This window comes from Astyanax mexicanus, chromosome 15 (assembly GCF_023375975.1).
Source record: "Astyanax mexicanus isolate ESR-SI-001 chromosome 15, AstMex3_surface, whole genome shotgun sequence".
In the NCBI taxonomy this organism is placed as follows: Eukaryota; Metazoa; Chordata; class Actinopteri; order Characiformes; family Acestrorhamphidae; genus Astyanax; species Astyanax mexicanus.
Window position 1 is genome coordinate 19567593 of NC_064422.1, and position 27810 is coordinate 19595402.

Consider the following 27810-nt stretch of genomic DNA (forward strand, 5'->3'; position numbering starts at 1 on the left):
CCTCACGCTGCATCACCTGTCTGTCCATGTTCGGTTAAGCTAGCAAACTCCAACAAAAACCTTGCAACAACTTAATGTGTCTTTCTTGGGTGACAAGCTATGTGGAAGGCTATGCTTTGCCTTTGAAAAAGCATAACTTTCTCCCCGTCGGGAAATCTAACCCCGGGCTTCCGCGTGACAGGCGGAGATTCTGTCCACTATACTAACGAGGAGCACAGAACGCTTCTGTGTACTCCAAAAAAACGTGATTTACTGAACCACTTGTTTGGCTTCACCACTCTCTGCAAGAGTTTCGTCTTTGAAACAGAGCATTTTCCCTACCACACAGTGACGGTACAGGATCTAGAGTTCTTTTACAAGGCTTCATTTGAGGCAGTGTTCATGAAAAACGATGGATGTATTTCACCACTCTACAGACTCTTTAGGTAGGCGATGTGTTATTTTGCCCTGTTTTCTCAAATTAATTGTGTTTTGAAGGAAAACAAGGTTCCACCGAGATTTGAACTCGGATCACTGGATTCAAAGTCCAGAGTGCTAACCATTACACCATGGAACCCACGACAAAAGCATAGCTTGAATATTTCTTATAAACTTATCATGTCAAAAGCTGATTAGAAACACAATGACAACAAGCACAAAAAATACCCCCGGTGTTCTGCCAAAACCCAGGATCGAACCAGGGACCTTTAGATCTTCAGTCTATCGCTCTCCCAACTGAGCTATTTCGGAAGCACACTGAGGAAACCTCACGCTGCATAACCTGTCTGTCCATGTTCAGTTAAGCTAGCAAACTCCAACAAAAACCTTGCAACAATTTAATGTGTCTTTCTTGGGTGACAAGCTATGTGGAAGGCTATGCTTTGCCTTTGAAAAAGGATAACTTTCTCCTCGTCGGGAAATCTAACCCCGGGCTTCCGCATGACAGGGGGAGATACTGTCCACTATACTAACGAGGAGCACAGAACGATACTGTGTACTCCAAAAAACGTGATTTACTGAACCACTTGTTAGGTTTCACCACTCTCTGCAGTGGTTTCGTCTTTGAAACAGAGCATTTTCCTTCCCACACAGTGACGGTACAGGATCTAGAGTTCTTTTACAAGGCTTCATTTGAGGCAGTGTTCATGAAAAACGATGGATGTATTTCAACACTCTACAGAATCTTTAGGTAGGCGATGTGTTATTTTGCCCTGTTTTCTCAAATTAATTGTATTTTGAAGGAAAACAAGGTTCCACCGAGATTTGAACTCGGATCGCTGGATTCAGAGTCCAGAGTGCTAACCATTACACCATGGAACCCACGTCGAAAGCTTACCTTGAAGATTTCTTATAAACTTATCATTTCGGCAGCACACAGATGAAACCTCACGGTGCATCACCTGTCTGTCCACAATCAGTTAAGCTACCAAGCTCCAACAAAACCCTTGCAACAACTTAATGTGTCTTTCTTGGGTGGCAAACTATGTGGAAGGCTATGGTTGGCCTTTGAAAAAGGGCAACTTTCTCCCCGTCTGCGAATCGAACCCCGGTGTTCCGCGTGACAGGCGGAGATACTGTCCACTATACTAACGAGAAGCACATACCGATACTGTGTACTCCAAAAACGTGATTTACTGAACCACTTGTTAGGTTTCACCACTCTCTGCAGTGGTTTTGTCTTTGAAACAGAGCATTTTCCTTACCACACAGTGACGGTACAGGATCTAGAGTTCTTTTACAAGGCTTCTGTTGAGGCAGTGTTCATGAAAAATGATGGATGTATTTCACCACTCTACAGACTCTTTAGGTAGACAATGTGTTATTTTGCCCTGTTTTCTCAAATTAATTATATTTTGAAGGAAAACAAGGTTCCACCGAGATTTGAACTCGGATCGCTGGATTCAGAGTCCAGAGTGCTAACCATTACACCATGGAACCCACATCAAAAGCTTAGCTTGAATACTTCTTATAAACTTATCATGTCAAAAGCTGATTAGAAACACAACATCAACAAGCACAAAGAACACCCTCACCTGTCTGTCCACAATCAGTTAAGCTACCAAGCTCCAACAAAACCCTTGCAACAACTTAATGTGTCTTTCTTGGGTGGCAAACTATGTGGAAGGCTATGGTTGGCCTTTGAAAAAGGGCAACTTTCTCCCCGTCTGCGAATCGAACCCCGGTGTTCCGCGTGACAGGCGGAGATACTGTCCACTATACTAACGAGAAGCACATACCGATACTGTGTAGAGTCCAGAGTGATAACCATTACACCATGGAACCCACATCAAAAGCTTAGCTTGAATATTTCTTATAAACTTATCATGTCAAAAGCTGATTAGAAACACAACATCAACAAGCACAAAGAACACCCTCACCTGTCTGTCCACAATCAGTTAAGCTACCAAGCTCCAACAAAACCCTTGCAACAACTTAATGTGTCTTTCTTGGGTGGCAAACTATGTGGAAGGCTATGGTTGGCCTTTGAAAAAGGGCAACTTTCTCCCCGTCTGCGAATCGAACCCCGGTGTTCCGCGTGACAGGCGGAGATACTGTCCACTATACTAACGAGAAGCACATACCGATACTGTGTACTCCAAAAACGTGATTTACTGAACCACTTGTTAGGTTTCACCACTCTCTGCAGTGGTTTTGTCTTTGAAACAGAGCATTTTCCTTACCACACAGTGACGGTACAGGATCTAGAGTTCTTTTACAAGGCTTCTGTTGAGGCAGTGTTCATGAAAAACGATGGATGTATTTCACCACTCTACAGACTCTTTAGGTAGACAATGTGTTATTTTGCCCTGTTTTCTCAAATTAATTATATTTTGAAGGAAAACAAGGTTCCACCGAGATTTGAACTCGGATCGCTGGATTCAGAGTCCAGAGTGCTAACCATTACACCATGGAACCCACATCAAAAGCTTAGCTTGAATATTTCTTATAAACTTATCATGTCAAAAGCTGATTAGAAACACAACATCAACAAGCACAAAGAACACCCTCAGTGTTCTGCCGAAACCCGGGATCGAACCAGGGACCTTTAGATCTTCAGTCTAACGCTCTCCCAACTGAGCTATTTCGGCAGCACAAAGAGGAAACCTCACGCTGCATCACCTGTCTGTCCATGTTCAGTTAAGCTAGCAAGCTCCAACAAAATCCTTGCAACAACTTAATGTGTCTTTCTTGGGTGGAATGCTATGTGGAAGGCTATGCTTTGCCTTTGAAAAAGAATAACTTTCTCCCCGTCGGGGAACCGAACCCCGGTCTTCCGCGTGACAGGCGGAGATACTGTCCACTATACTAACGAGGAGCACAGAACGATACTGTGTACTCCAAAAAACGTGATTTACTGAACCACTTGTTAGGTTTCACCACTCTCTGCAGTGGTTTCGTCTTTGAAACAGAGCATTTTCCTTCCCACACAGTGACGGTACAGGATCTAGAGTTCTTTTACAAGGCTTCATTTGAGGCAGTGTTCATGAAAAACGATGGATGTATTTCACCACTCTACAGACTCTTTAGGTAGGCGATGTGTTATTTTGCCCTGTTTTCTCAAATTAATTGTATTTTGAAGGAAAACAAGGTTCCACCTAGATTTGAACTCGGATCGCTGGATTTTGAGTCCAGAGTGCTAACCATTACACCATGGAACCCACATCAAAAGCTTATCTTGAAGATTTCTTATAAACTTATCATGTCAAAAGCTGATTAGAAACACAACATCAACAAGCACAAAGAACACCCTCAGTGTTCTGCCGAAACCCGGGATCGAACCAGGGACCTTTAGATCTTCAGGCTAACGCTCTCCCAACTGAGCTATTTCGGCAGCACAAAGAGGAAACCTCACGCTGCATCACCTGTCTGTCCATGTTCAGTTAAGCTAGCAAGCTCCAACAAAATCCTTGCAACAACTTAATGTGTCTTTCTTGGGTGGAAAGCTATGTGGAAGGCTATGCTTTGCCTTTGAAAAAGAATAACTTTCTCCCCGTCGGGGAATCGAACCCCGGTCTTCCACGTGACAGGCGGAGATACTGTCCACTATACTAACGAGGAGCACAGAACGATACTGTGTACTCCAAAAAACGTGATTTACTGAACCACTTGTTAGGTTTCACCACTCTCTGCAGTGGTTTCGTCTTTGAAACAGAGCATTTTCCTTCCCACACAGTGACGGTACAGGATCTAGAGTTCTTTTACAAGGCTTCATTTGAGGCAGTGTTCATGAAAAACGATGGATGTATTTCACCACTCTACAGACTCTTTAGGTAGGCGATGTGTTATTTTGCCCTGTTTTCTCAAATTAATTGTATTTTGAAGGAAAACAAGGTTCCACCGAGATTTGAACTCGGATCACTGGATTCAAAGTCCAGAGTGCTAACCATTACACCATGGAACCCACGTCGAAAGCTTAGCTTGAAGATTTCTTATAAACTTATCATGTCAAAAGCTGATTAGAAACACAACATCAACAAGCACAAAGAAGACCCTGAGTGGTCTGCCGAAACCCGGGATCGAACCAGGGACCTTTAGAGCTTCAGTCTAACGCTCTCCCAAATGAGCTATTTCGGCAGCACACAGATGAAACCTCACGGTGCACCACCTGTCTGTCCACAATCAGTTAAGCTACCAAGCTCCAACAAAACCCTTGCAACAACTTAATGTATCTTTCTTGGGTGGCAAACTATGTGGAAGGCTATGGCTGGCCTTTGAAAAAGGGCAACTTTCTCCCCATCTGGGAATCGAACCCCGGTGTTCCGCGTGACAGGCGGAGATACTGTCCACTATACTAACGAGAAGCACATACCGGTACTGTGTACTCCAAAAACGTGATTTACTGAACCACTTGTTAGGTTTCACCACTCTCTGCAGTGGTTTTGTCTTTGAAACAGAGCATTTTCCTTACCACACAGTGACGGTACAGGATCTAGAGTTCTTTTACAAGGCTTCTGTTGAGGCAGTGTTCATGAAAATGATGGATGTATTTCACCACTCTACAGACTCTTTTGGTAGACAATGTGTTATTTTGCCCTGTTTTCTCAAATTAATTATATTTTGAAGGAAAACAAGGTTCCACCGAGATTTGAACTCGGATCGCTGGATTCAGAGTCCAGAGTGCTAACCATTACACCATGGAACCCACATCAAAAGCTTAGCTTGAATATTTCTTATAAACTTATCATGTCAAAAGCTGATTAGAAACACAACATCAACAAGCACAAAGAACACCCTCAGTGTTCTGCCGAAACCCGGGATCGAACCAGGGACCTTTAGATCTTCAGTCTAACGCTCTCCCAACTGAGCTATTTCGGCAGCACACAGAGTAAACCTCACGCTGCATCACCTGTCTGTCCATGTTCAGTTAAGCTAGCAAGCTCCAACAAAATCCTTGCAACAACTTAATGTGTCTTTCTTGGGTGGAATGCTATGTGGAAGGCTATGCTTTGCCTTTGAAAAAGAATAACTTTCTCCCCGTCGGGGAATCGAACCCCGGTCTTCCACGTGACAGGCGGAGATACTGTCCACTATACTAACGAGGAGCACAGAACGATACTGTGTACTCCAAAAAACGTGATTTACTGAACCACTTGTTAGGTTTCACCACTCTCTGCAGTGGTTTCGTCTTTGAAACAGAGCATTTTCCTTCCCACACAGTGACGGTACAGGATCTAGAGTTCTTTTACAAGGCTTCATTTGAGGCAGTGTTCATGAAAAACGATGGATGTATTTCACCACTCTACAGACTCTTTAGGTAGGCGATGTGTTATTTTGCCCTGTTTTCTCAAATTAATTGTATTTTGAAGGAAAACAAGGTCCCACCGAGATTTGAACTCGGATCACTGGATTCAAAGTCCAGAGTGCTAACCATTACACCATGGAACCCACGTCGAAAGCTTAGCTTGAAGATTTCTTATAAACTTATCATGTCAAAAGCTGATTAGAAACACAACATCAACAAGCACAAAGAAGACCCTGAGTGGTCTGCCGAAACCCGGGATCGAACCAGGGACCTTTAGAGCTTCAGTCTAACGCTCTCCCAAATGAGCTATTTCGGCAGCACACAGATGAAACCTCACGGTGCACCACCTGTCTGTCCACAATCAGTTAAGCTACCAAGCTCCAACAAAACCCTTGCAACAACTTAATGTATCTTTCTTGGGTGGCAAACTATGTGGAAGGCTATGGCTGGCCTTTGAAAAAGGGCAACTTTCTCCCCATCTGGGAATCGAACCCCGGTGTTCCGCGTGACAGGCGGAGATACTGTCCACTATACTAACGAGAAGCACATACCGGTACTGTGTACTCCAAAAACGTGATTTACTGAACCACTTGTTAGGTTTCACCACTCTCTGCAGTGGTTTTGTCTTTGAAACAGAGCATTTTCCTTACCACACAGTGACGGTACAGGATCTAGAGTTCTTTTACAAGGCTTCTGTTGAGGCAGTGTTCATGAAAATGATGGATGTATTTCACCACTCTACAGACTCTTTTGGTAGACAATGTGTTATTTTGCCCTGTTTTCTCAAATTAATTATATTTTGAAGGAAAACAAGGTTCCACCGAGATTTGAACTCGGATCGCTGGATTCAGAGTCCAGAGTGCTAACCATTACACCATGGAACCCACATCAAAAGCTTAGCTTGAATATTTCTTATAAACTTATCATGTCAAAAGCTGATTAGAAACACAACATCAACAAGCACAAAGAACACCCTCAGTGTTCTGCCGATACCCGGGATCGAACCAGGGACCTTTAGATCTTCAGTCTAACGCTCTCCCAACTGAGCTATTTCGGCAGCACACAGAGTAAACCTCACGCTGCATCACCTGTCTGTCCATGTTCAGTTAAGCTAGCAAGCTCCAACAAAATCCTTGCAACAACTTAATGTGTCTTTCTTGGGTGGAATGCTATGTGGAAGGCTATGCTTTGCCTTTGAAAAAGCATAACTTTCTCCCCGTCGGGAAATCTAACCCCGGGCTTCCGCGTGACAGGCGGAGATTCTGTCCACTATACTAACGAGGAGCACAGAACGCTTCTGTGTACTCCAAAAAAACGTGATTTACTGAACCACTTGTTTGGCTTCACCACTCTCTGCAAGAGTTTCGTCTTTGAAACAGAGCATTTTCCCTACCACACAGTGACGGTACAGGATCTAGAGTTCTTTTACAAGGCTTCATTTGAGGCAGTGTTCATGAAAAACGATGGATGTATTTCACCACTCTACAGACTCTTTAGGTAGGCGATGTGTTATTTTGCCCTGTTTTCTCAAATTAATTGTGTTTTGAAGGAAAACAAGGTTCCACCGAGATTTGAACTCGGATCACTGGATTCAAAGTCCAGAGTGCTAACCATTACACTATGGAACCCACGTAGAAAGTCTACCTTGAAGATTTCTTATAAACTTATCATGTCAAAAGCTGATTAGAAACACAGCGTCAACAAGCACAAAGAACACCCTCAGTGTTCTGCCGAAACCCGGGATCGAACCAGGGACCTTTAGATCTTCAGTCTAACGCTCTCCCAACTGAGCTATTTCGGCAGCACACAGAGTAAACCTCACGCTGCATCACCTGTCTGTCCATGTTCAGTTAAGCTAGCAAGCTCCAACAAAATCCTTGCAACAACTTAATGTGTCTTTCTTGGGTGGAATGCTATGTGGAAGGCTATGCTTTGCCTTTGAAAAAGAATAACTTTCTCCCCGTCGGGGAATCGAACCCCGGTCTTCCGCGTGACAGGCGGAGATACTGTCCACTATACAAACGAGGAGCACAGAACGATACTGTGTACTCCAAAAAACGTGATTTACTGAACCACTTGTTAGGTTTCACCACTCTCTGCAGTGGTTTCGTCTTTGAAACAGAGCATTTTCCTTCCCACACAGTGACGGTACAGGATCTAGAGTTCTTTTACAAGGCTTCATTTGAGGCAGTGTTCATGAAAACCGATGGATGTATTTCACCACTCTACAGACTCTTTAGGTAGGCGATGTGTTATTTTGCCCTGTTTTCTCAAATTAATTGTATTTTGAAGGAAAACAAGGTTCCACCGAGATTTGAACTCGGATCGCTGGATTCAGAGTCAAGAGTGCTAACCATTACACCATGGAGCCCATGTCGAAAGCTTACCTTGAAGATTTCTTTTAAACTTATCATGTCAATAGCTGATTAGAAACACAACATCAACAAGCACAAAGAACACCCTCAGTGTTCTGCCAAAACCCGGGATCGAACCAGGGACCTTTAGATCTTCAGTCTAACGCTCTCCCAACTGAGCTATTTCAGCAGCACAGAAAGGAAACCTCACGGTGCATCACCTGTCTGTCCACAATCAGTTAAGCTACCAAGCTCCAACAAAATCCTTGCAACAACTTAATGTGTCTTTCTTGGGTGGCAAACTATGTGGAAGGCTATGGTTGGCCTTTGAAAAAGGGCAACTTTCTCCCCGTCTGGGAATCGAACCCCGGTGTTCCGCGTGACAGGCGGAGATACTGTCCACTATACTAACGAGAAGCACAGACCGATACTGTGTACTCCAAAAAACGTGATTACTGAACCACTTGTTAGGTTTCACCACTCTCTGCAGTGGTTTCGTCTTTGAAACAGAGCATTTTCCTTACCACACAGTGACGGTACAGGATCTAGAGTTCTTTTACAAGGCTTCTGTTGAGGCAGTGTTCATGAAAAACGATGGATGTATTTCACCACTCTACAGACTCTTTAGGTGGACGATGTGTTATTTTGCCCTGTTTTCTCAAATTAATTATATTTTGAAGGAAAACAAGGTTCCACCGAGATTTTAACTCGGATCGCTGGATTCAGAGTCCGGAGTGCTAACCTTTACACCATGGAACCCACGTCGAAAGCTTACCTTGAAGATTTCTTATAAACTTATCATGTCAAAAGCTGATTAGAAACACAACGTCACCAAGCACAAAGAAGACCCTCAGTGTTCTGCCGAAATCCGGGATCGAACCAGGGACCTTTAGATCTTCAGTCTAACGCTCTCCCAACTGAGCTATTTCGGCAGCACACAGAGGAAACCTCACGTTGCATCACCTGTCTGTCCACAATCAGTTAAGCTACCAAGCTCCAACAAAATCCTTGCAACAATTTAATGTGTCTTTCTTGGGTGGCAAACTATGTGGAAGGCTATGGTTGGCCTTTGAAAAAGGGCAACTTTCTCCCCGTCGGGAAATCTAACCCCGGGCTTCCGCGTGACAGGCGGAGAATCTGCCCACTATACTAACGAGGAGCACAGAACGCTTGTGTGTACTCCAAAAAAACGTGATTTACTGAACCACTTGTTTGGCTTCACCACTCTCTGCAAGAGTTTCGTCTTTGAAACAGAGCATTTTCCCTACCACACAGTGACGGTACAGGATCTAGAGTTCTTTTACAAGGCTTCATTTGAGGCAGTGCTCATGAAAAACGATGGATGTATTTCACCACTCTACAGACTCTTTAGGCAGGCGATGTGTTATTTTGCCCTGTTTTCTCAAATTAATTGTATTTTGAAGGAAAACAAGGTTCCACCGAGATTTGAACTCGGATCGCTGGATTCAGAGTCCAGAGTGCTAACCATTACACCATGGAACCCACATCAAAAGCTTAGCTTGAATATTTCTTATAAACTTATCATGTCAAAAGCTGATTAGAAACACAACGTCAACAAGCACAAAGAACACCCTCAGTGTTCTGCCGAAACCCGGGATCGAACCAGGGACCTTTAGATCTTCAGTCTAACGCTCTCCCAACTGAGCTATTTCGGCAGCAGAAAGAGGAAACCTCACGCTGCATCACCTGTCTGTCCATGTTCAGTTAAGCTAGCAAGCTCCAACAAAATCCTTGCAACAGCTTACTGTGTCTTTCTTTGGTGGAAAGCTATGTGGAAGGCTATGCTTTGCCTTTGAAAAAGAATAACTTTCTCCCCGTCTGGGAATCGAACCCCGGTGTTCCGCGTGACAGGCGGAGATACTGTCCACTATACTAACGAGAAGCACAGACCGATACTGTGTACTCCAAAAAACGTGATTACTGAACCACTTGTTAGGTTTCACCACTCTCTGCAGTGGTTTTCGTCTTTGAAACAGAGCATTTTCCTTACCACACAGTGACGGTACAGGATCTAGAGTTCTTTTACAAGGCTTCTGTTGAGGCAGTGTTCATGAAAAACAATGGATGTATTTCACCACTCTACAGACTCTTTAGGTAGGCGATGTGTTATTTTGCCCTGTTTTCTCAAATTAATTGTGTTTTGAAGGAAAACAAGGTTCCACCGAGATTTGAACTCGGATCACTGGATCCAGAGTGCTAACCATTACACCATGGAACCCACGTAAAAAGCTTATCTTGAAGATTTCTTATAAACTTATCATGTCAAAAGCTGATTAGAAACACAACGTCAACAAGCACAAAGAAGACCCTGAGTGGTCTGCCGAAACCCGGGACCGAACCAGGGACCTTTAGCTCTTCAGTCTAACGCTCTCCCAAATGAGCTATTTCGGCAGCACACAGATGAAACCTCACGGTGCACCACCTGTCTGTCCACAATCAGTTAAGTTACCAAGCTCCAACAAAACCCTTGCAACAACTTAATGTATCTTTCTTGGGTGGCAAACTATGTGGAAGGCTATGGTTGGCCTTTGAAAAAGGGCAACTTTCTCCCCTTCTGGGAATCGAACCCCGGTGTTCCGCGTGACAGGCGGAGATACTGTCCACTATACTAACGAGAAGCACATACCGATACTGTGTACTCCAAAAACGTGATTTACTGAACCACTTGTTAGGTTTCACCACTCTCTGCAGTGGTTTTGTCTTTGAAACAGAGCATTTTCCTTACCACACAGTGACGGTACAGGATCTAGAGTTCTTTTACAAGGCTTCATTTGAGGCAGTGTTCATGAAAACCGATGGATGTATTTCACCACTCTACAGACTTTACAAGGCTTCATTTGAGGCAGTGTTCATGAAAAACGATGGATGTATTTCACCACTCTACAGACTCTTTAGGTAGGCGATGTGTTATTTTGTCGAAAGCTTACCTTGAAGATTTCTTTTAAACTTATCATGTCAATAGCTGATTAGAAACACAACATCAACAAGCACAAAGAACACCCTCAGTGTTCTGCCGAAACCCGGGATCGAACCAGGGACCTTTAGATCTTCAGTCTAACGCTCTCCCAACTGAGCTATTTCGGCAGCACACAGAGTAAACCTCACGCTGCATCACCTGTCTGTCCATGTTCGGTTAAGCTAGCAAACTCCAACAAAAACCTTGCAACAACTTAATGTGTCTTTCTTGGGTGACAAGCTATGTGGAAGGCTATGCTTTGCCTTTGAAAAAGCATAACTTTCTCCCCGTCGGGAAATCTAACCCCGGGCTTCCGCGTGACAGGCGGAGATTCTGTCCACTATACTAACGAGGAGCACAGAACGCTTCTGTGTACTCCAAAAAAACGTGATTTACTGAACCACTTGTTTGGCTTCACCACTCTCTGCAAGAGTTTCGTCTTTGAAACAGAGCATTTTCCCTACCACACAGTGACGGTACAGGATCTAGAGTTCTTTTACAAGGCTTCATTTGAGGCAGTGTTCATGAAAAACGATGGATGTATTTCACCACTCTACAGACTCTTTAGGTAGGCGATGTGTTATTTTGCCCTGTTTTCTCAAATTAATTGTGTTTTGAAGGAAAACAAGGTTCCACCGAGATTTGAACTCGGATCACTGGATTCAAAGTCCAGAGTGCTAACCATTACACCATGGAACCCACGACAAAAGCATAGCTTGAATATTTCTTATAAACTTATCATGTCAAAAGCTGATTAGAAACACAATGACAACAAGCACAAAAAATACCCCCGGTGTTCTGCCAAAACCCAGGATCGAACCAGGGACCTTTAGATCTTCAGTCTATCGCTCTCCCAACTGAGCTATTTCGGAAGCACACTGAGGAAACCTCACGCTGCATAACCTGTCTGTCCATGTTCAGTTAAGCTAGCAAACTCCAACAAAAACCTTGCAACAATTTAATGTGTCTTTCTTGGGTGACAAGCTATGTGGAAGGCTATGCTTTGCCTTTGAAAAAGGATAACTTTCTCCTCGTCGGGAAATCTAACCCCGGGCTTCCGCATGACAGGGGGAGATACTGTCCACTATACTAACGAGGAGCACAGAACGATACTGTGTACTCCAAAAAACGTGATTTACTGAACCACTTGTTAGGTTTCACCACTCTCTGCAGTGGTTTCGTCTTTGAAACAGAGCATTTTCCTTCCCACACAGTGACGGTACAGGATCTAGAGTTCTTTTACAAGGCTTCATTTGAGGCAGTGTTCATGAAAAACGATGGATGTATTTCAACACTCTACAGAATCTTTAGGTAGGCGATGTGTTATTTTGCCCTGTTTTCTCAAATTAATTGTATTTTGAAGGAAAACAAGGTTCCACCGAGATTTGAACTCGGATCGCTGGATTCAGAGTCCAGAGTGCTAACCATTACACCATGGAACCCACGTCGAAAGCTTACCTTGAAGATTTCTTATAAACTTATCATTTCGGCAGCACACAGATGAAACCTCACGGTGCATCACCTGTCTGTCCACAATCAGTTAAGCTACCAAGCTCCAACAAAACCCTTGCAACAACTTAATGTGTCTTTCTTGGGTGGCAAACTATGTGGAAGGCTATGGTTGGCCTTTGAAAAAGGGCAACTTTCTCCCCGTCTGCGAATCGAACCCCGGTGTTCCGCGTGACAGGCGGAGATACTGTCCACTATACTAACGAGAAGCACATACCGATACTGTGTACTCCAAAAACGTGATTTACTGAACCACTTGTTAGGTTTCACCACTCTCTGCAGTGGTTTTGTCTTTGAAACAGAGCATTTTCCTTACCACACAGTGACGGTACAGGATCTAGAGTTCTTTTACAAGGCTTCTGTTGAGGCAGTGTTCATGAAAAATGATGGATGTATTTCACCACTCTACAGACTCTTTAGGTAGACAATGTGTTATTTTGCCCTGTTTTCTCAAATTAATTATATTTTGAAGGAAAACAAGGTTCCACCGAGATTTGAACTCGGATCGCTGGATTCAGAGTCCAGAGTGCTAACCATTACACCATGGAACCCACATCAAAAGCTTAGCTTGAATACTTCTTATAAACTTATCATGTCAAAAGCTGATTAGAAACACAACATCAACAAGCACAAAGAACACCCTCACCTGTCTGTCCACAATCAGTTAAGCTACCAAGCTCCAACAAAACCCTTGCAACAACTTAATGTGTCTTTCTTGGGTGGCAAACTATGTGGAAGGCTATGGTTGGCCTTTGAAAAAGGGCAACTTTCTCCCCGTCTGCGAATCGAACCCCGGTGTTCCGCGTGACAGGCGGAGATACTGTCCACTATACTAACGAGAAGCACATACCGATACTGTGTAGAGTCCAGAGTGATAACCATTACACCATGGAACCCACATCAAAAGCTTAGCTTGAATATTTCTTATAAACTTATCATGTCAAAAGCTGATTAGAAACACAACATCAACAAGCACAAAGAACACCCTCACCTGTCTGTCCACAATCAGTTAAGCTACCAAGCTCCAACAAAACCCTTGCAACAACTTAATGTGTCTTTCTTGGGTGGCAAACTATGTGGAAGGCTATGGTTGGCCTTTGAAAAAGGGCAACTTTCTCCCCGTCTGCGAATCGAACCCCGGTGTTCCGCGTGACAGGCGGAGATACTGTCCACTATACTAACGAGAAGCACATACCGATACTGTGTACTCCAAAAACGTGATTTACTGAACCACTTGTTAGGTTTCACCACTCTCTGCAGTGGTTTTGTCTTTGAAACAGAGCATTTTCCTTACCACACAGTGACGGTACAGGATCTAGAGTTCTTTTACAAGGCTTCTGTTGAGGCAGTGTTCATGAAAAACGATGGATGTATTTCACCACTCTACAGACTCTTTAGGTAGACAATGTGTTATTTTGCCCTGTTTTCTCAAATTAATTATATTTTGAAGGAAAACAAGGTTCCACCGAGATTTGAACTCGGATCGCTGGATTCAGAGTCCAGAGTGCTAACCATTACACCATGGAACCCACATCAAAAGCTTAGCTTGAATATTTCTTATAAACTTATCATGTCAAAAGCTGATTAGAAACACAACATCAACAAGCACAAAGAACACCCTCAGTGTTCTGCCGAAACCCGGGATCGAACCAGGGACCTTTAGATCTTCAGTCTAACGCTCTCCCAACTGAGCTATTTCGGCAGCACAAAGAGGAAACCTCACGCTGCATCACCTGTCTGTCCATGTTCAGTTAAGCTAGCAAGCTCCAACAAAATCCTTGCAACAACTTAATGTGTCTTTCTTGGGTGGAATGCTATGTGGAAGGCTATGCTTTGCCTTTGAAAAAGAATAACTTTCTCCCCGTCGGGGAACCGAACCCCGGTCTTCCGCGTGACAGGCGGAGATACTGTCCACTATACTAACGAGGAGCACAGAACGATACTGTGTACTCCAAAAAACGTGATTTACTGAACCACTTGTTAGGTTTCACCACTCTCTGCAGTGGTTTCGTCTTTGAAACAGAGCATTTTCCTTCCCACACAGTGACGGTACAGGATCTAGAGTTCTTTTACAAGGCTTCATTTGAGGCAGTGTTCATGAAAAACGATGGATGTATTTCACCACTCTACAGACTCTTTAGGTAGGCGATGTGTTATTTTGCCCTGTTTTCTCAAATTAATTGTATTTTGAAGGAAAACAAGGTTCCACCTAGATTTGAACTCGGATCGCTGGATTTTGAGTCCAGAGTGCTAACCATTACACCATGGAACCCACATCAAAAGCTTATCTTGAAGATTTCTTATAAACTTATCATGTCAAAAGCTGATTAGAAACACAACATCAACAAGCACAAAGAACACCCTCAGTGTTCTGCCGAAACCCGGGATCGAACCAGGGACCTTTAGATCTTCAGGCTAACGCTCTCCCAACTGAGCTATTTCGGCAGCACAAAGAGGAAACCTCACGCTGCATCACCTGTCTGTCCATGTTCAGTTAAGCTAGCAAGCTCCAACAAAATCCTTGCAACAACTTAATGTGTCTTTCTTGGGTGGAAAGCTATGTGGAAGGCTATGCTTTGCCTTTGAAAAAGAATAACTTTCTCCCCGTCGGGGAATCGAACCCCGGTCTTCCACGTGACAGGCGGAGATACTGTCCACTATACTAACGAGGAGCACAGAACGATACTGTGTACTCCAAAAAACGTGATTTACTGAACCACTTGTTAGGTTTCACCACTCTCTGCAGTGGTTTCGTCTTTGAAACAGAGCATTTTCCTTCCCACACAGTGACGGTACAGGATCTAGAGTTCTTTTACAAGGCTTCATTTGAGGCAGTGTTCATGAAAAACGATGGATGTATTTCACCACTCTACAGACTCTTTAGGTAGGCGATGTGTTATTTTGCCCTGTTTTCTCAAATTAATTGTATTTTGAAGGAAAACAAGGTTCCACCGAGATTTGAACTCGGATCACTGGATTCAAAGTCCAGAGTGCTAACCATTACACCATGGAACCCACGTCGAAAGCTTAGCTTGAAGATTTCTTATAAACTTATCATGTCAAAAGCTGATTAGAAACACAACATCAACAAGCACAAAGAAGACCCTGAGTGGTCTGCCGAAACCCGGGATCGAACCAGGGACCTTTAGAGCTTCAGTCTAACGCTCTCCCAAATGAGCTATTTCGGCAGCACACAGATGAAACCTCACGGTGCACCACCTGTCTGTCCACAATCAGTTAAGCTACCAAGCTCCAACAAAACCCTTGCAACAACTTAATGTATCTTTCTTGGGTGGCAAACTATGTGGAAGGCTATGGCTGGCCTTTGAAAAAGGGCAACTTTCTCCCCATCTGGGAATCGAACCCCGGTGTTCCGCGTGACAGGCGGAGATACTGTCCACTATACTAACGAGAAGCACATACCGGTACTGTGTACTCCAAAAACGTGATTTACTGAACCACTTGTTAGGTTTCACCACTCTCTGCAGTGGTTTTGTCTTTGAAACAGAGCATTTTCCTTACCACACAGTGACGGTACAGGATCTAGAGTTCTTTTACAAGGCTTCTGTTGAGGCAGTGTTCATGAAAATGATGGATGTATTTCACCACTCTACAGACTCTTTTGGTAGACAATGTGTTATTTTGCCCTGTTTTCTCAAATTAATTATATTTTGAAGGAAAACAAGGTTCCACCGAGATTTGAACTCGGATCGCTGGATTCAGAGTCCAGAGTGCTAACCATTACACCATGGAACCCACATCAAAAGCTTAGCTTGAATATTTCTTATAAACTTATCATGTCAAAAGCTGATTAGAAACACAACATCAACAAGCACAAAGAACACCCTCAGTGTTCTGCCGAAACCCGGGATCGAACCAGGGACCTTTAGATCTTCAGTCTAACGCTCTCCCAACTGAGCTATTTCGGCAGCACACAGAGTAAACCTCACGCTGCATCACCTGTCTGTCCATGTTCAGTTAAGCTAGCAAGCTCCAACAAAATCCTTGCAACAACTTAATGTGTCTTTCTTGGGTGGAATGCTATGTGGAAGGCTATGCTTTGCCTTTGAAAAAGAATAACTTTCTCCCCGTCGGGGAATCGAACCCCGGTCTTCCACGTGACAGGCGGAGATACTGTCCACTATACTAACGAGGAGCACAGAACGATACTGTGTACTCCAAAAAACGTGATTTACTGAACCACTTGTTAGGTTTCACCACTCTCTGCAGTGGTTTCGTCTTTGAAACAGAGCATTTTCCTTCCCACACAGTGACGGTACAGGATCTAGAGTTCTTTTACAAGGCTTCATTTGAGGCAGTGTTCATGAAAAACGATGGATGTATTTCACCACTCTACAGACTCTTTAGGTAGGCGATGTGTTATTTTGCCCTGTTTTCTCAAATTAATTGTATTTTGAAGGAAAACAAGGTCCCACCGAGATTTGAACTCGGATCACTGGATTCAAAGTCCAGAGTGCTAACCATTACACCATGGAACCCACGTCGAAAGCTTAGCTTGAAGATTTCTTATAAACTTATCATGTCAAAAGCTGATTAGAAACACAACATCAACAAGCACAAAGAAGACCCTGAGTGGTCTGCCGAAACCCGGGATCGAACCAGGGACCTTTAGAGCTTCAGTCTAACGCTCTCCCAAATGAGCTATTTCGGCAGCACACAGATGAAACCTCACGGTGCACCACCTGTCTGTCCACAATCAGTTAAGCTACCAAGCTCCAACAAAACCCTTGCAACAACTTAATGTATCTTTCTTGGGTGGCAAACTATGTGGAAGGCTATGGCTGGCCTTTGAAAAAGGGCAACTTTCTCCCCATCTGGGAATCGAACCCCGGTGTTCCGCGTGACAGGCGGAGATACTGTCCACTATACTAACGAGAAGCACATACCGGTACTGTGTACTCCAAAAACGTGATTTACTGAACCACTTGTTAGGTTTCACCACTCTCTGCAGTGGTTTTGTCTTTGAAACAGAGCATTTTCCTTACCACACAGTGACGGTACAGGATCTAGAGTTCTTTTACAAGGCTTCTGTTGAGGCAGTGTTCATGAAAATGATGGATGTATTTCACCACTCTACAGACTCTTTTGGTAGACAATGTGTTATTTTGCCCTGTTTTCTCAAATTAATTATATTTTGAAGGAAAACAAGGTTCCACCGAGATTTGAACTCGGATCGCTGGATTCAGAGTCCAGAGTGCTAACCATTACACCATGGAACCCACATCAAAAGCTTAGCTTGAATATTTCTTATAAACTTATCATGTCAAAAGCTGATTAGAAACACAACATCAACAAGCACAAAGAACACCCTCAGTGTTCTGCCGATACCCGGGATCGAACCAGGGACCTTTAGATCTTCAGTCTAACGCTCTCCCAACTGAGCTATTTCGGCAGCACACAGAGTAAACCTCACGCTGCATCACCTGTCTGTCCATGTTCAGTTAAGCTAGCAAGCTCCAACAAAATCCTTGCAACAACTTAATGTGTCTTTCTTGGGTGGAATGCTATGTGGAAGGCTATGCTTTGCCTTTGAAAAAGCATAACTTTCTCCCCGTCGGGAAATCTAACCCCGGGCTTCCGCGTGACAGGCGGAGATTCTGTCCACTATACTAACGAGGAGCACAGAACGCTTCTGTGTACTCCAAAAAAACGTGATTTACTGAACCACTTGTTTGGCTTCACCACTCTCTGCAAGAGTTTCGTCTTTGAAACAGAGCATTTTCCCTACCACACAGTGACGGTACAGGATCTAGAGTTCTTTTACAAGGCTTCATTTGAGGCAGTGTTCATGAAAAACGATGGATGTATTTCACCACTCTACAGACTCTTTAGGTAGGCGATGTGTTATTTTGCCCTGTTTTCTCAAATTAATTGTGTTTTGAAGGAAAACAAGGTTCCACCGAGATTTGAACTCGGATCACTGGATTCAAAGTCCAGAGTGCTAACCATTACACTATGGAACCCACGTAGAAAGTCTACCTTGAAGATTTCTTATAAACTTATCATGTCAAAAGCTGATTAGAAACACAGCGTCAACAAGCACAAAGAACACCCTCAGTGTTCTGCCGAAACCCGGGATCGAACCAGGGACCTTTAGATCTTCAGTCTAACGCTCTCCCAACTGAGCTATTTCGGCAGCACACAGAGTAAACCTCACGCTGCATCACCTGTCTGTCCATGTTCAGTTAAGCTAGCAAGCTCCAACAAAATCCTTGCAACAACTTAATGTGTCTTTCTTGGGTGGAATGCTATGTGGAAGGCTATGCTTTGCCTTTGAAAAAGAATAACTTTCTCCCCGTCGGGGAATCGAACCCCGGTCTTCCGCGTGACAGGCGGAGATACTGTCCACTATACAAACGAGGAGCACAGAACGATACTGTGTACTCCAAAAAACGTGATTTACTGAACCACTTGTTAGGTTTCACCACTCTCTGCAGTGGTTTCGTCTTTGAAACAGAGCATTTTCCTTCCCACACAGTGACGGTACAGGATCTAGAGTTCTTTTACAAGGCTTCATTTGAGGCAGTGTTCATGAAAACCGATGGATGTATTTCACCACTCTACAGACTCTTTAGGTAGGCGATGTGTTATTTTGCCCTGTTTTCTCAAATTAATTGTATTTTGAAGGAAAACAAGGTTCCACCGAGATTTGAACTCGGATCGCTGGATTCAGAGTCAAGAGTGCTAACCATTACACCATGGAGCCCATGTCGAAAGCTTACCTTGAAGATTTCTTTTAAACTTATCATGTCAATAGCTGATTAGAAACACAACATCAACAAGCACAAAGAACACCCTCAGTGTTCTGCCAAAACCCGGGATCGAACCAGGGACCTTTAGATCTTCAGTCTAACGCTCTCCCAACTGAGCTATTTCAGCAGCACAGAAAGGAAACCTCACGGTGCATCACCTGTCTGTCCACAATCAGTTAAGCTACCAAGCTCCAACAAAATCCTTGCAACAACTTAATGTGTCTTTCTTGGGTGGCAAACTATGTGGAAGGCTATGGTTGGCCTTTGAAAAAGGGCAACTTTCTCCCCGTCTGGGAATCGAACCCCGGTGTTCCGCGTGACAGGCGGAGATACTGTCCACTATACTAACGAGAAGCACAGACCGATACTGTGTACTCCAAAAAACGTGATTACTGAACCACTTGTTAGGTTTCACCACTCTCTGCAGTGGTTTCGTCTTTGAAACAGAGCATTTTCCTTACCACACAGTGACGGTACAGGATCTAGAGTTCTTTTACAAGGCTTCTGTTGAGGCAGTGTTCATGAAAAACGATGGATGTATTTCACCACTCTACAGACTCTTTAGGTGGACGATGTGTTATTTTGCCCTGTTTTCTCAAATTAATTATATTTTGAAGGAAAACAAGGTTCCACCGAGATTTTAACTCGGATCGCTGGATTCAGAGTCCGGAGTGCTAACCTTTACACCATGGAACCCACGTCGAAAGCTTACCTTGAAGATTTCTTATAAACTTATCATGTCAAAAGCTGATTAGAAACACAACGTCACCAAGCACAAAGAAGACCCTCAGTGTTCTGCCGAAATCCGGGATCGAACCAGGGACCTTTAGATCTTCAGTCTAACGCTCTCCCAACTGAGCTATTTCGGCAGCACACAGAGGAAACCTCACGTTGCATCACCTGTCTGTCCACAATCAGTTAAGCTACCAAGCTCCAACAAAATCCTTGCAACAATTTAATGTGTCTTTCTTGGGTGGCAAACTATGTGGAAGGCTATGGTTGGCCTTTGAAAAAGGGCAACTTTCTCCCCGTCGGGAAATCTAACCCCGGGCTTCCGCGTGACAGGCGGAGAATCTGCCCACTATACTAACGAGGAGCACAGAACGCTTGTGTGTACTCCAAAAAAACGTGATTTACTGAACCACTTGTTTGGCTTCACCACTCTCTGCAAGAGTTTCGTCTTTGAAACAGAGCATTTTCCCTACCACACAGTGACGGTACAGGATCTAGAGTTCTTTTACAAGGCTTCATTTGAGGCAGTGCTCATGAAAAACGATGGATGTATTTCACCACTCTACAGACTCTTTAGGCAGGCGATGTGTTATTTTGCCCTGTTTTCTCAAATTAATTGTATTTTGAAGGAAAACAAGGTTCCACCGAGATTTGAACTCGGATCGCTGGATTCAGAGTCCAGAGTGCTAACCATTACACCATGGAACCCACATCAAAAGCTTAGCTTGAATATTTCTTATAAACTTATCATGTCAAAAGCTGATTAGAAACACAACGTCAACAAGCACAAAGAACACCCTCAGTGTTCTGCCGAAACCCGGGATCGAACCAGGGACCTTTAGATCTTCAGTCTAACGCTCTCCCAACTGAGCTATTTCGGCAGCAGAAAGAGGAAACCTCACGCTGCATCACCTGTCTGTCCATGTTCAGTTAAGCTAGCAAGCTCCAACAAAATCCTTGCAACAGCTTACTGTGTCTTTCTTTGGTGGAAAGCTATGTGGAAGGCTATGCTTTGCCTTTGAAAAAGAATAACTTTCTCCCCGTCTGGGAATCGAACCCCGGTGTTCCGCGTGACAGGCGGAGATACTGTCCACTATACTAACGAGAAGCACAGACCGATACTGTGTACTCCAAAAAACGTGATTACTGAACCACTTGTTAGGTTTCACCACTCTCTGCAGTGGTTTTCGTCTTTGAAACAGAGCATTTTCCTTACCACACAGTGACGGTACAGGATCTAGAGTTCTTTTACAAGGCTTCTGTTGAGGCAGTGTTCATGAAAAACAATGGATGTATTTCACCACTCTACAGACTCTTTAGGTGGACGATGTGTTATTTTGCCCTGTTTTCTCAAATTAATTATATTTTGAAGGAAAACAAGGTTCCACCGAGATTTGAACTCGGATCGCTGGATTCAGAGTCCAGAGTGCTAACCTTTACACCATGGAACCCACGTCGAAAGCTTACCTTGAAGATTTCTTATAAACTTATCATGTCAAAAGCTGATTAGAACACACAACATCAACAAGCACGAAGAACGCCCTCAGTGTTCTGGTATCGAACCAGGGACCTTTAGAACTTCAGGCTATCACTCTCCCAACTGAGCTATTTGTGAAAAATTTGTGGAACTATAAAAACTTATTGTCCAAAAATGTTTTTTACATTTTGGGAACTGAAATTTTGGGGACTAAAAAACTTCGACTACAAAAAATGTTGGGAACGGAAAACACTTTGTCTCTGAAAAATCTTAAAACATATTGGGGACCAAAAAACTTCATCTCCAAAAAGATTTTGAAACGGAAAAAACTTTGTCTCCGAAATTTTTAAAAAAAAATTTGGGAACTGAAATTTTGGGACCGGAAAACTTTGTCTCAGAAAAATGTAGAACATTTTTGGTAACTGAAAACTTATTGGAAAAAACATTGAAACATTGAAAAATTTTGGAAACCAAAAAAAATTCTCCAAATAATTTTGAAAAAACAGTTGTCGTGCCAAATTTGGCACCCTTGCCAAAAAGTGCACCCTCATGGAAACCAAATAAACTTTGTCTCTTAAAAACTTTCAAAAACAGGTGTCGTGCCAAATTTGGCACCCTTGCCAAAAAGTGCACCCTCATGGGAACCGAAAAAATATAGTGGCTGTATTCGGAATGGCATACTACATACGACTCGCGTACTAAATCTGCCTAAAACTAGTATGCAGTACGCAGTATGAGCACAAACTGAGGATCTGTAGTGCACTACAGGTACCCGGATGGTGTACTCCTCCGCTCCGATTCCGCAGTGTGCATGGAGAGCTATCTTCGCGGTGTACTGCATCCCAACATGCATTGCGACTGGCTTCTCCGGCTCGCTTTAGAAAAAAACAAAATGGTGGCGAGTGCGAGAGATTTTTAAATTATGGAAATTAATATATTTTTAAATTAAGGGAATTATTTTGGAAAGTATTGGCTCACCGCTGTCGAGCCCCCTCCGCTGCCGAGCGCTGTTCGCCGCCGGGACCCTCCGCTGCCGCGGCCGCTGTGTACAGCAGAGGGTTCTCGGCAGCGGTGAGCCATTACTTTCCTTGATGTAGTAAATAACTCCCTCAGTTTTAATAAATTATTCTGTTACTTTAATAAATAATTCCCTCATTTTTAATACATTATCCTGTTACTTTAATTAATAATTCCCTCAGTTTTAATAAATCGTTCTCTTTATTTAATAAATAATTCCAATAAATCGTTCTGTTATTTTAATAAATAATTTCCTCAGTTTTAATAAATCGTTCTCTTTATGTAATAAATAATTCCAATAAATCGTTCTGTTAATTTAATAAATAATTACCTTTGTTTAATAAATCGTTCTCTTTATTTAATAAATAATTCCGTGAGTTTTGATGCATATTTTTTTTAAATAAGGGAATTATTTGAATACAAATTAATAAAATTGTTTCACTTGTATTGAGATTGTGTAAATATGAATGAGAGTTTGTTTTAATGTTTTCTTCTTGTTGGTATTTACATAGATGAAAATAGTAATTTACTAAAATAAATAGGAAAACATATTTAAATATAACTGGAACATACTTGGGTTGTGCAGGGCTGCTGTAAATGGTTGTTAGAATTGGGTTAACTGCACTTACATTAAACTCTAAAATAAAAGCAGCAATTGCTGTTCTGGACAGTATGCAGATCTCATTAGTTTTAATAATGAAAAGGTAGGACATTTTTCATGTTCTTTCTGTTTACAACTCATTCTAAGGAATTCAGAGCACTACAGAGCACTGACTGGTGTTGTCATGGACCGTGTAGGGTACTACAATCAAAAGTGTTGCAGTACTGAATACCACATACTTGGCAGTGTGTAGTATGCAGTACATACTAGTGCAGTATGCAGTACGCAGTATAGTAGTATGCCATTCCGAATACAGCCCAAGTCCGGAAAATTGTGAAAAAACAGGTGTCGTGCCAAATTTGGCCAAAAAGTGCACCCCCATGGGCGGCAAAAAATATAGTCTTCGGAAATTTTTTAAAAAACAGATGTCGTGCCAAATTTGGCAAAAAGTGCACTCATATTGTCGGCAAAAAACTTCTTCTATGAATAATTAAAAAAAACAGGTGTCCAGATTTGGCACCCTTGTCAAAAAGTGCACCCCCATGGATGGCGAAAAAAACTTTTTGTCTGAAAAATGTTGAAAAAACAGGTGTCATGCCAAATTTGGCACCCTTGCAAAAAGTGCACCCTCATGGGAACTGAAAAAGTTTAGTCCCCGAAAAATGTAGAAAAAACAGGTGTCATGCCAAATTTGGCAAAAAGTGCACTCCTATGGGCGGCAAAAAACTTCTTCTATGAATAAAAAAAAAATAAACAGGTGTCCAGATTTGGCACCCTTGCCAAAAATTGCACCCTCATGGGAACTGAAAAAATTTAATCCCCAAAAAATGTAGAAAAAACAGGTGTCGTGCCAAATTTGGCAAAAAGTGCACCCCTATGGGTGGCAAAATCTTCTTCTTGCAGAGTGGTTGGAGGTAGCAGCCCAAGTTTAAATTCCTTTTGATTGGCAATATCATTGCCATTGTGCATGACAATGAGGCCAATATTGTGGCTGCAGCAAAAACAGTAGAAGAGAAGCATGGGGTTTCCTCTGTCCGCTGCACTGTCCACACCTTGCAATTGGTGCAATTCTGCATTGAAGCACTCATGCATTAATAAAGCTATTGGGGCTGCAAGACATCTAGTGGAACACTTGAACAAAGTGAACTAGCAGCTAACAAGCTGAGACAAAAACAGCAACAGATGGGTATGCCTGAACACAAGTTGGTTCAGGATATAAGTACAAGATGGAACAGCACATACTATATGGTTAGCCGACTGCTTGAGCAGTCTCAACTCAACTGTCACAGTGAGGAACAATTGGTACATTGACTTAAAAACTGACCAGTGGGACCTGCTTGAAGAGCTTTGCACAGCCCCTAAACCATTTAAATGTGCCACTGTGTTTATGAGTGTGGACAAATATACCACAATCTCCACAGTACCTCCACTTGTGCAGGAGCTAGTGAAGTCCACCCAGAAAGCTGCTTTTGAGTCAGCAGCAGAACAGGCTTTCAAAAGGATTGCTACAGTGCAGCTTGGAGGAGGAGGAAAGGAGGAGTAGGAGAGGAGGAGTAGCAAAAGTTTCTGGACGCAGCCAGACTGTGGAGAGCTCCTACTCATTTAAATAACCCCGCCCCTGAGGGCTGCCTAGAGGTCACAGGCTGCGGAGCCGAGCGGAGCTGACGGTCTGTTATTGGTCCTGCCCATAACCAGCCCTTTTACAATAATCACATCTTTTTTAATAGAGCTGAATAACATTTTTAAAAACAAATTCTGTGGGGATATAAAAATTGACAATATAAGCAGAAGTTACACTAGCTGTTACATTTAAATAATGGAGGTAGAATTACAGTATATTAGAAAAAAACATGAATTGAAAGTTGTTTGTTTTGCCATTGAAACCTATGGGGATGGGTGGGGTTACGCAACTTTCTGAAACCGAACAGCAGGGGGCGCCCGACCTGTGGTGGCTTCACTTTTGAGAGACGATGCTCTGTTCAGCTATACACAGTCTATGGTTGGGACAAACTATTTTCATTCTGGGTGTGTCCTCCAGTTTCTTACACTCACCATCAGTGTGTAGTCATTCCCCCCTGGGGCTACCATTGTTAAATGTGCAGATCATATGTTATGATTAACTGTTTGGTATCTAAATTAATCTTTTCTAGGATGTCAGTGTGAATATTTATCAAATAAATTTGTGAGTAAAATGGGTTGAGTTTTTGGGCACATGATTTGGTATAAGAAAAATAAAAAAAGTTAAATAAACTTCCCCTTTAATTGTAATAACTATGTTTTTCATTACCCATTATTTAACCTTTTTAAGGCAACCAGTTTGCTCAAATAGTTTTAAGTAAATTCAACTTATCTGGGCTTGAATGTGTACGGTTTAAAGTCGTACAGCTTTCTCAGTGTGATGTTTGTTGCCTGCGGCTGCATGCTCTGCAACTTTGCTCTTTAACCTCCTCTCTACTCTCATATTAATATAGTGAGAGTATGACCCATTCTTATATTATTTAAAAGCATATATATGACAGTAATGTTTTCTGACACAGCTGTCTTTTCTCATGCATGTTATTTTATTCACTGAGCTGTGCATGCACTCTGATACTGAAGACATAGAGCTCATCATTGTTGTCATGTCTTTACGGTGCTTGTCTCTAAGCTGAAGTCTGGAGGGCTTTGGGGTCAGAGTGTGTGTGATAGTCTTCCTGTGCTGTTGAGAATTAGTATGCACCTCCACCATCGTACAGCTTTTAAAGCTGCTCGCTCTAAGTCTTGCTTTCTTTTTTACCCATTCAAATTCAATAAAAATTTTATTAATGTAGTGCTTTTTACAACAAATGTCACAAAGCAAACCGCAAGCCTGAATGAGTTTAATTTACTTATAATAATACTTAAAAAAAAATAATGTTTGAGAAACCTATAGTTGCCTCAAGATTTTTAAGTAACGTTTACTGAAATCTTAAGTTTATATTAATCTTAAGTTAATAAGACTAAAAACTTGTAGTTATTAAGACACATTTCACTGTTTTGTTTTTTGTTATATCAATTTCTTTGTGTAGTAAATGTATTTGGAATATTATGGTCAATAAATCAGACTTGCATTTTGTTTTCTCTTTGATTTCCTTTATAGATAAAAAAAATAGAACACTAAATGATGTTATGTAATAACAAAAGTTTGGGAGAAGGACCATTCTAACCCGTTCTAACTCCACCCCGTATCAATCAACCGCCCTATAAATACCTGCCCTAATTAACTACCTCTCGTGACGAAAGTTTGCATCCCACCTCCTCCCCAACAACCTCCTTCTTCTATTCTATCACCTCCTATTAAATAAAAAGGGGGGGATGTAACTGCAAGATCCTTCAGCATGCAGTTTCAGAACTCCAGCCCAAGTTCCCAGAGTTCCCTTCCCTTTTTTTTTCTTTCCTTTCTCTACTTCTTTTAGGCAGGATCCACACTTAGCAAAATGAATATATAAAATTGTATAGAGCAAACAGTAGAGCAGTGAAAGTCAGCAACTGAAAAAATAATATTTTTTCTTACACCCTACTACGTAGAATTTAAGCCAGGGGTGTCCAAACTTTTTTCGTTGGGGGCCAGAAGGAGAAATATATTTGAAGTCACGGGCCAAAGACTGTATAATAAAACAAATAATAAATTATATCACTTTAAATAATACATTTTCCTGATTATTTTTGTGTACACACCATTTTACTTGACTTACTATCTTTATCTTTAACAGTGTTGTGTAAAGTAAGATTTTTCAAATTGATGTTTAATGTCATGATGTCTCTTAATATAAAACTCCTTAATTACGGCAACTTTTAGATTCCTTTGCCCTTTTTCTGTGCTAAAACTGCGCACTCTCTCCGCTTTTAGACTCTTTGCTCTGTTTTTCTGCGCTAAAACTGCACACTCTCTCCGCTTTTAGACTCTTTGGGCAGTTTTTTGCGCTAGAAATGCGCACTCTCTCCGCTTTTAGACTCTTTGGGCAGTTTTTTTGCGCTAGAAATATGCACCCTCTCCGCTTTTAGACTCTTTGGGCAGTTTTTTGTGCTAGAAATGCGCACTCTCTCCGCTTTTAGACTCTTTTGCCCGTTTTTCTGCGCTAGAACTTCACTCTTGCTGCTTTTAGACTCTTTGGCCTGTTTCTGACACCTAGCCTTCAAACTTTGAATCTCACATTATAAAAACCTGTATAACAGCGGGCCAACTTTCATTCTATTTCTAAAATACCTCGCGGGCCACTCCAAAAAAGGAAAGGGAGTTTGGACACCCCTGACTTAAGCAATCAGCCATACGTGTTTTATGTGTTCTACCTGTTTACCTAATGTAGACCGGGCGTATGACTACACACTGATGGTGAGTGTCAGAAAATGGGGGACACCCCAGTATGCAAATAAAATGTGCCAGAAGCCAATGGAAAAGAAGCTGCCAAAGGCAACAGGCTTAGTCATTATAAGATGATTTTACTCAAACATGTCTCAAAAGTTTGAATACACAGTAGTAAAGTGCTGTGTCTGTACTTTACTGAAGTAATTTTTTAATCCCCCTCTTACTTTTATTTCACTACACATTGTCCATGAGTTTATTACTTTTAATGATTAACAGTAACCCCACCTATTCACCATGTCCATTGGTTCCCCAGCCTGCAGTTAC

General features: G+C 42.4%; 38 non-coding genes across 38 annotated transcripts; all 38 read right to left on the bottom strand.

The window, feature by feature from the left end:
- Positions 1 to 484: 484 nt before the first annotated feature.
- trnaq-uug (transfer RNA glutamine (anticodon UUG)) lies at positions 485 to 556 on the bottom strand. Its single transcript has one exon. It is a non-coding gene; the product is annotated as a tRNA-Gln (tRNA).
- Positions 557 to 1227: 671 nt separating this feature from the next.
- On the bottom strand, positions 1228 to 1299 carry trnaq-cug (transfer RNA glutamine (anticodon CUG)). The gene has a single exon. It is a non-coding gene; the product is annotated as a tRNA-Gln (tRNA).
- A 546-nt stretch (positions 1300 to 1845) lies between these two features.
- trnaq-uug (transfer RNA glutamine (anticodon UUG)) lies at positions 1846 to 1917 on the bottom strand. The gene has a single exon. It is a non-coding gene; the product is annotated as a tRNA-Gln (tRNA).
- A 906-nt stretch (positions 1918 to 2823) lies between these two features.
- On the bottom strand, positions 2824 to 2895 carry trnaq-cug (transfer RNA glutamine (anticodon CUG)). The gene has a single exon. It is a non-coding gene; the product is annotated as a tRNA-Gln (tRNA).
- A 100-nt stretch (positions 2896 to 2995) lies between these two features.
- trnaf-gaa (transfer RNA phenylalanine (anticodon GAA)) lies at positions 2996 to 3068 on the bottom strand. Its single transcript has one exon. It is a non-coding gene; the product is annotated as a tRNA-Phe (tRNA).
- A 498-nt stretch (positions 3069 to 3566) lies between these two features.
- On the bottom strand, positions 3567 to 3638 carry trnal-caa (transfer RNA leucine (anticodon CAA)). The gene has a single exon. It is a non-coding gene; the product is annotated as a tRNA-Leu (tRNA).
- Positions 3639 to 4309: 671 nt separating this feature from the next.
- Positions 4310 to 4381, bottom strand: trnaq-uug (transfer RNA glutamine (anticodon UUG)). The gene has a single exon. It is a non-coding gene; the product is annotated as a tRNA-Gln (tRNA).
- A 669-nt stretch (positions 4382 to 5050) lies between these two features.
- Positions 5051 to 5122, bottom strand: trnaq-cug (transfer RNA glutamine (anticodon CUG)). The gene has a single exon. It is a non-coding gene; the product is annotated as a tRNA-Gln (tRNA).
- A 100-nt stretch (positions 5123 to 5222) lies between these two features.
- Positions 5223 to 5295, bottom strand: trnaf-gaa (transfer RNA phenylalanine (anticodon GAA)). The gene has a single exon. It is a non-coding gene; the product is annotated as a tRNA-Phe (tRNA).
- A 498-nt stretch (positions 5296 to 5793) lies between these two features.
- On the bottom strand, positions 5794 to 5865 carry trnaq-uug (transfer RNA glutamine (anticodon UUG)). The gene has a single exon. It is a non-coding gene; the product is annotated as a tRNA-Gln (tRNA).
- Positions 5866 to 6534: 669 nt separating this feature from the next.
- trnaq-cug (transfer RNA glutamine (anticodon CUG)) lies at positions 6535 to 6606 on the bottom strand. The gene has a single exon. It is a non-coding gene; the product is annotated as a tRNA-Gln (tRNA).
- Positions 6607 to 6706: 100 nt separating this feature from the next.
- trnaf-gaa (transfer RNA phenylalanine (anticodon GAA)) lies at positions 6707 to 6779 on the bottom strand. Its single transcript has one exon. It is a non-coding gene; the product is annotated as a tRNA-Phe (tRNA).
- A 499-nt stretch (positions 6780 to 7278) lies between these two features.
- Positions 7279 to 7350, bottom strand: trnaq-uug (transfer RNA glutamine (anticodon UUG)). Its single transcript has one exon. It is a non-coding gene; the product is annotated as a tRNA-Gln (tRNA).
- A 100-nt stretch (positions 7351 to 7450) lies between these two features.
- On the bottom strand, positions 7451 to 7523 carry trnaf-gaa (transfer RNA phenylalanine (anticodon GAA)). The gene has a single exon. It is a non-coding gene; the product is annotated as a tRNA-Phe (tRNA).
- A 670-nt stretch (positions 7524 to 8193) lies between these two features.
- Positions 8194 to 8266, bottom strand: trnaf-gaa (transfer RNA phenylalanine (anticodon GAA)). Its single transcript has one exon. It is a non-coding gene; the product is annotated as a tRNA-Phe (tRNA).
- A 669-nt stretch (positions 8267 to 8935) lies between these two features.
- trnaf-gaa (transfer RNA phenylalanine (anticodon GAA)) lies at positions 8936 to 9008 on the bottom strand. The gene has a single exon. It is a non-coding gene; the product is annotated as a tRNA-Phe (tRNA).
- A 499-nt stretch (positions 9009 to 9507) lies between these two features.
- trnaq-cug (transfer RNA glutamine (anticodon CUG)) lies at positions 9508 to 9579 on the bottom strand. Its single transcript has one exon. It is a non-coding gene; the product is annotated as a tRNA-Gln (tRNA).
- Positions 9580 to 9679: 100 nt separating this feature from the next.
- trnaf-gaa (transfer RNA phenylalanine (anticodon GAA)) lies at positions 9680 to 9752 on the bottom strand. Its single transcript has one exon. It is a non-coding gene; the product is annotated as a tRNA-Phe (tRNA).
- A 1356-nt stretch (positions 9753 to 11108) lies between these two features.
- On the bottom strand, positions 11109 to 11181 carry trnaf-gaa (transfer RNA phenylalanine (anticodon GAA)). Its single transcript has one exon. It is a non-coding gene; the product is annotated as a tRNA-Phe (tRNA).
- A 499-nt stretch (positions 11182 to 11680) lies between these two features.
- On the bottom strand, positions 11681 to 11752 carry trnaq-uug (transfer RNA glutamine (anticodon UUG)). The gene has a single exon. It is a non-coding gene; the product is annotated as a tRNA-Gln (tRNA).
- A 671-nt stretch (positions 11753 to 12423) lies between these two features.
- trnaq-cug (transfer RNA glutamine (anticodon CUG)) lies at positions 12424 to 12495 on the bottom strand. The gene has a single exon. It is a non-coding gene; the product is annotated as a tRNA-Gln (tRNA).
- Positions 12496 to 13041: 546 nt separating this feature from the next.
- trnaq-cug (transfer RNA glutamine (anticodon CUG)) lies at positions 13042 to 13113 on the bottom strand. Its single transcript has one exon. It is a non-coding gene; the product is annotated as a tRNA-Gln (tRNA).
- A 906-nt stretch (positions 13114 to 14019) lies between these two features.
- trnaq-cug (transfer RNA glutamine (anticodon CUG)) lies at positions 14020 to 14091 on the bottom strand. Its single transcript has one exon. It is a non-coding gene; the product is annotated as a tRNA-Gln (tRNA).
- A 100-nt stretch (positions 14092 to 14191) lies between these two features.
- On the bottom strand, positions 14192 to 14264 carry trnaf-gaa (transfer RNA phenylalanine (anticodon GAA)). Its single transcript has one exon. It is a non-coding gene; the product is annotated as a tRNA-Phe (tRNA).
- A 498-nt stretch (positions 14265 to 14762) lies between these two features.
- trnal-caa (transfer RNA leucine (anticodon CAA)) lies at positions 14763 to 14834 on the bottom strand. The gene has a single exon. It is a non-coding gene; the product is annotated as a tRNA-Leu (tRNA).
- Positions 14835 to 15505: 671 nt separating this feature from the next.
- Positions 15506 to 15577, bottom strand: trnaq-uug (transfer RNA glutamine (anticodon UUG)). The gene has a single exon. It is a non-coding gene; the product is annotated as a tRNA-Gln (tRNA).
- Positions 15578 to 16246: 669 nt separating this feature from the next.
- trnaq-cug (transfer RNA glutamine (anticodon CUG)) lies at positions 16247 to 16318 on the bottom strand. The gene has a single exon. It is a non-coding gene; the product is annotated as a tRNA-Gln (tRNA).
- Positions 16319 to 16418: 100 nt separating this feature from the next.
- Positions 16419 to 16491, bottom strand: trnaf-gaa (transfer RNA phenylalanine (anticodon GAA)). Its single transcript has one exon. It is a non-coding gene; the product is annotated as a tRNA-Phe (tRNA).
- A 498-nt stretch (positions 16492 to 16989) lies between these two features.
- On the bottom strand, positions 16990 to 17061 carry trnaq-uug (transfer RNA glutamine (anticodon UUG)). The gene has a single exon. It is a non-coding gene; the product is annotated as a tRNA-Gln (tRNA).
- Positions 17062 to 17730: 669 nt separating this feature from the next.
- Positions 17731 to 17802, bottom strand: trnaq-cug (transfer RNA glutamine (anticodon CUG)). Its single transcript has one exon. It is a non-coding gene; the product is annotated as a tRNA-Gln (tRNA).
- A 100-nt stretch (positions 17803 to 17902) lies between these two features.
- Positions 17903 to 17975, bottom strand: trnaf-gaa (transfer RNA phenylalanine (anticodon GAA)). Its single transcript has one exon. It is a non-coding gene; the product is annotated as a tRNA-Phe (tRNA).
- Positions 17976 to 18474: 499 nt separating this feature from the next.
- trnaq-uug (transfer RNA glutamine (anticodon UUG)) lies at positions 18475 to 18546 on the bottom strand. The gene has a single exon. It is a non-coding gene; the product is annotated as a tRNA-Gln (tRNA).
- Positions 18547 to 18646: 100 nt separating this feature from the next.
- On the bottom strand, positions 18647 to 18719 carry trnaf-gaa (transfer RNA phenylalanine (anticodon GAA)). The gene has a single exon. It is a non-coding gene; the product is annotated as a tRNA-Phe (tRNA).
- Positions 18720 to 19389: 670 nt separating this feature from the next.
- On the bottom strand, positions 19390 to 19462 carry trnaf-gaa (transfer RNA phenylalanine (anticodon GAA)). The gene has a single exon. It is a non-coding gene; the product is annotated as a tRNA-Phe (tRNA).
- Positions 19463 to 20131: 669 nt separating this feature from the next.
- trnaf-gaa (transfer RNA phenylalanine (anticodon GAA)) lies at positions 20132 to 20204 on the bottom strand. Its single transcript has one exon. It is a non-coding gene; the product is annotated as a tRNA-Phe (tRNA).
- Positions 20205 to 20703: 499 nt separating this feature from the next.
- trnaq-cug (transfer RNA glutamine (anticodon CUG)) lies at positions 20704 to 20775 on the bottom strand. Its single transcript has one exon. It is a non-coding gene; the product is annotated as a tRNA-Gln (tRNA).
- A 100-nt stretch (positions 20776 to 20875) lies between these two features.
- Positions 20876 to 20948, bottom strand: trnaf-gaa (transfer RNA phenylalanine (anticodon GAA)). Its single transcript has one exon. It is a non-coding gene; the product is annotated as a tRNA-Phe (tRNA).
- A 498-nt stretch (positions 20949 to 21446) lies between these two features.
- trnaq-cug (transfer RNA glutamine (anticodon CUG)) lies at positions 21447 to 21518 on the bottom strand. The gene has a single exon. It is a non-coding gene; the product is annotated as a tRNA-Gln (tRNA).
- Positions 21519 to 27810: the final 6292 nt, after the last annotated feature.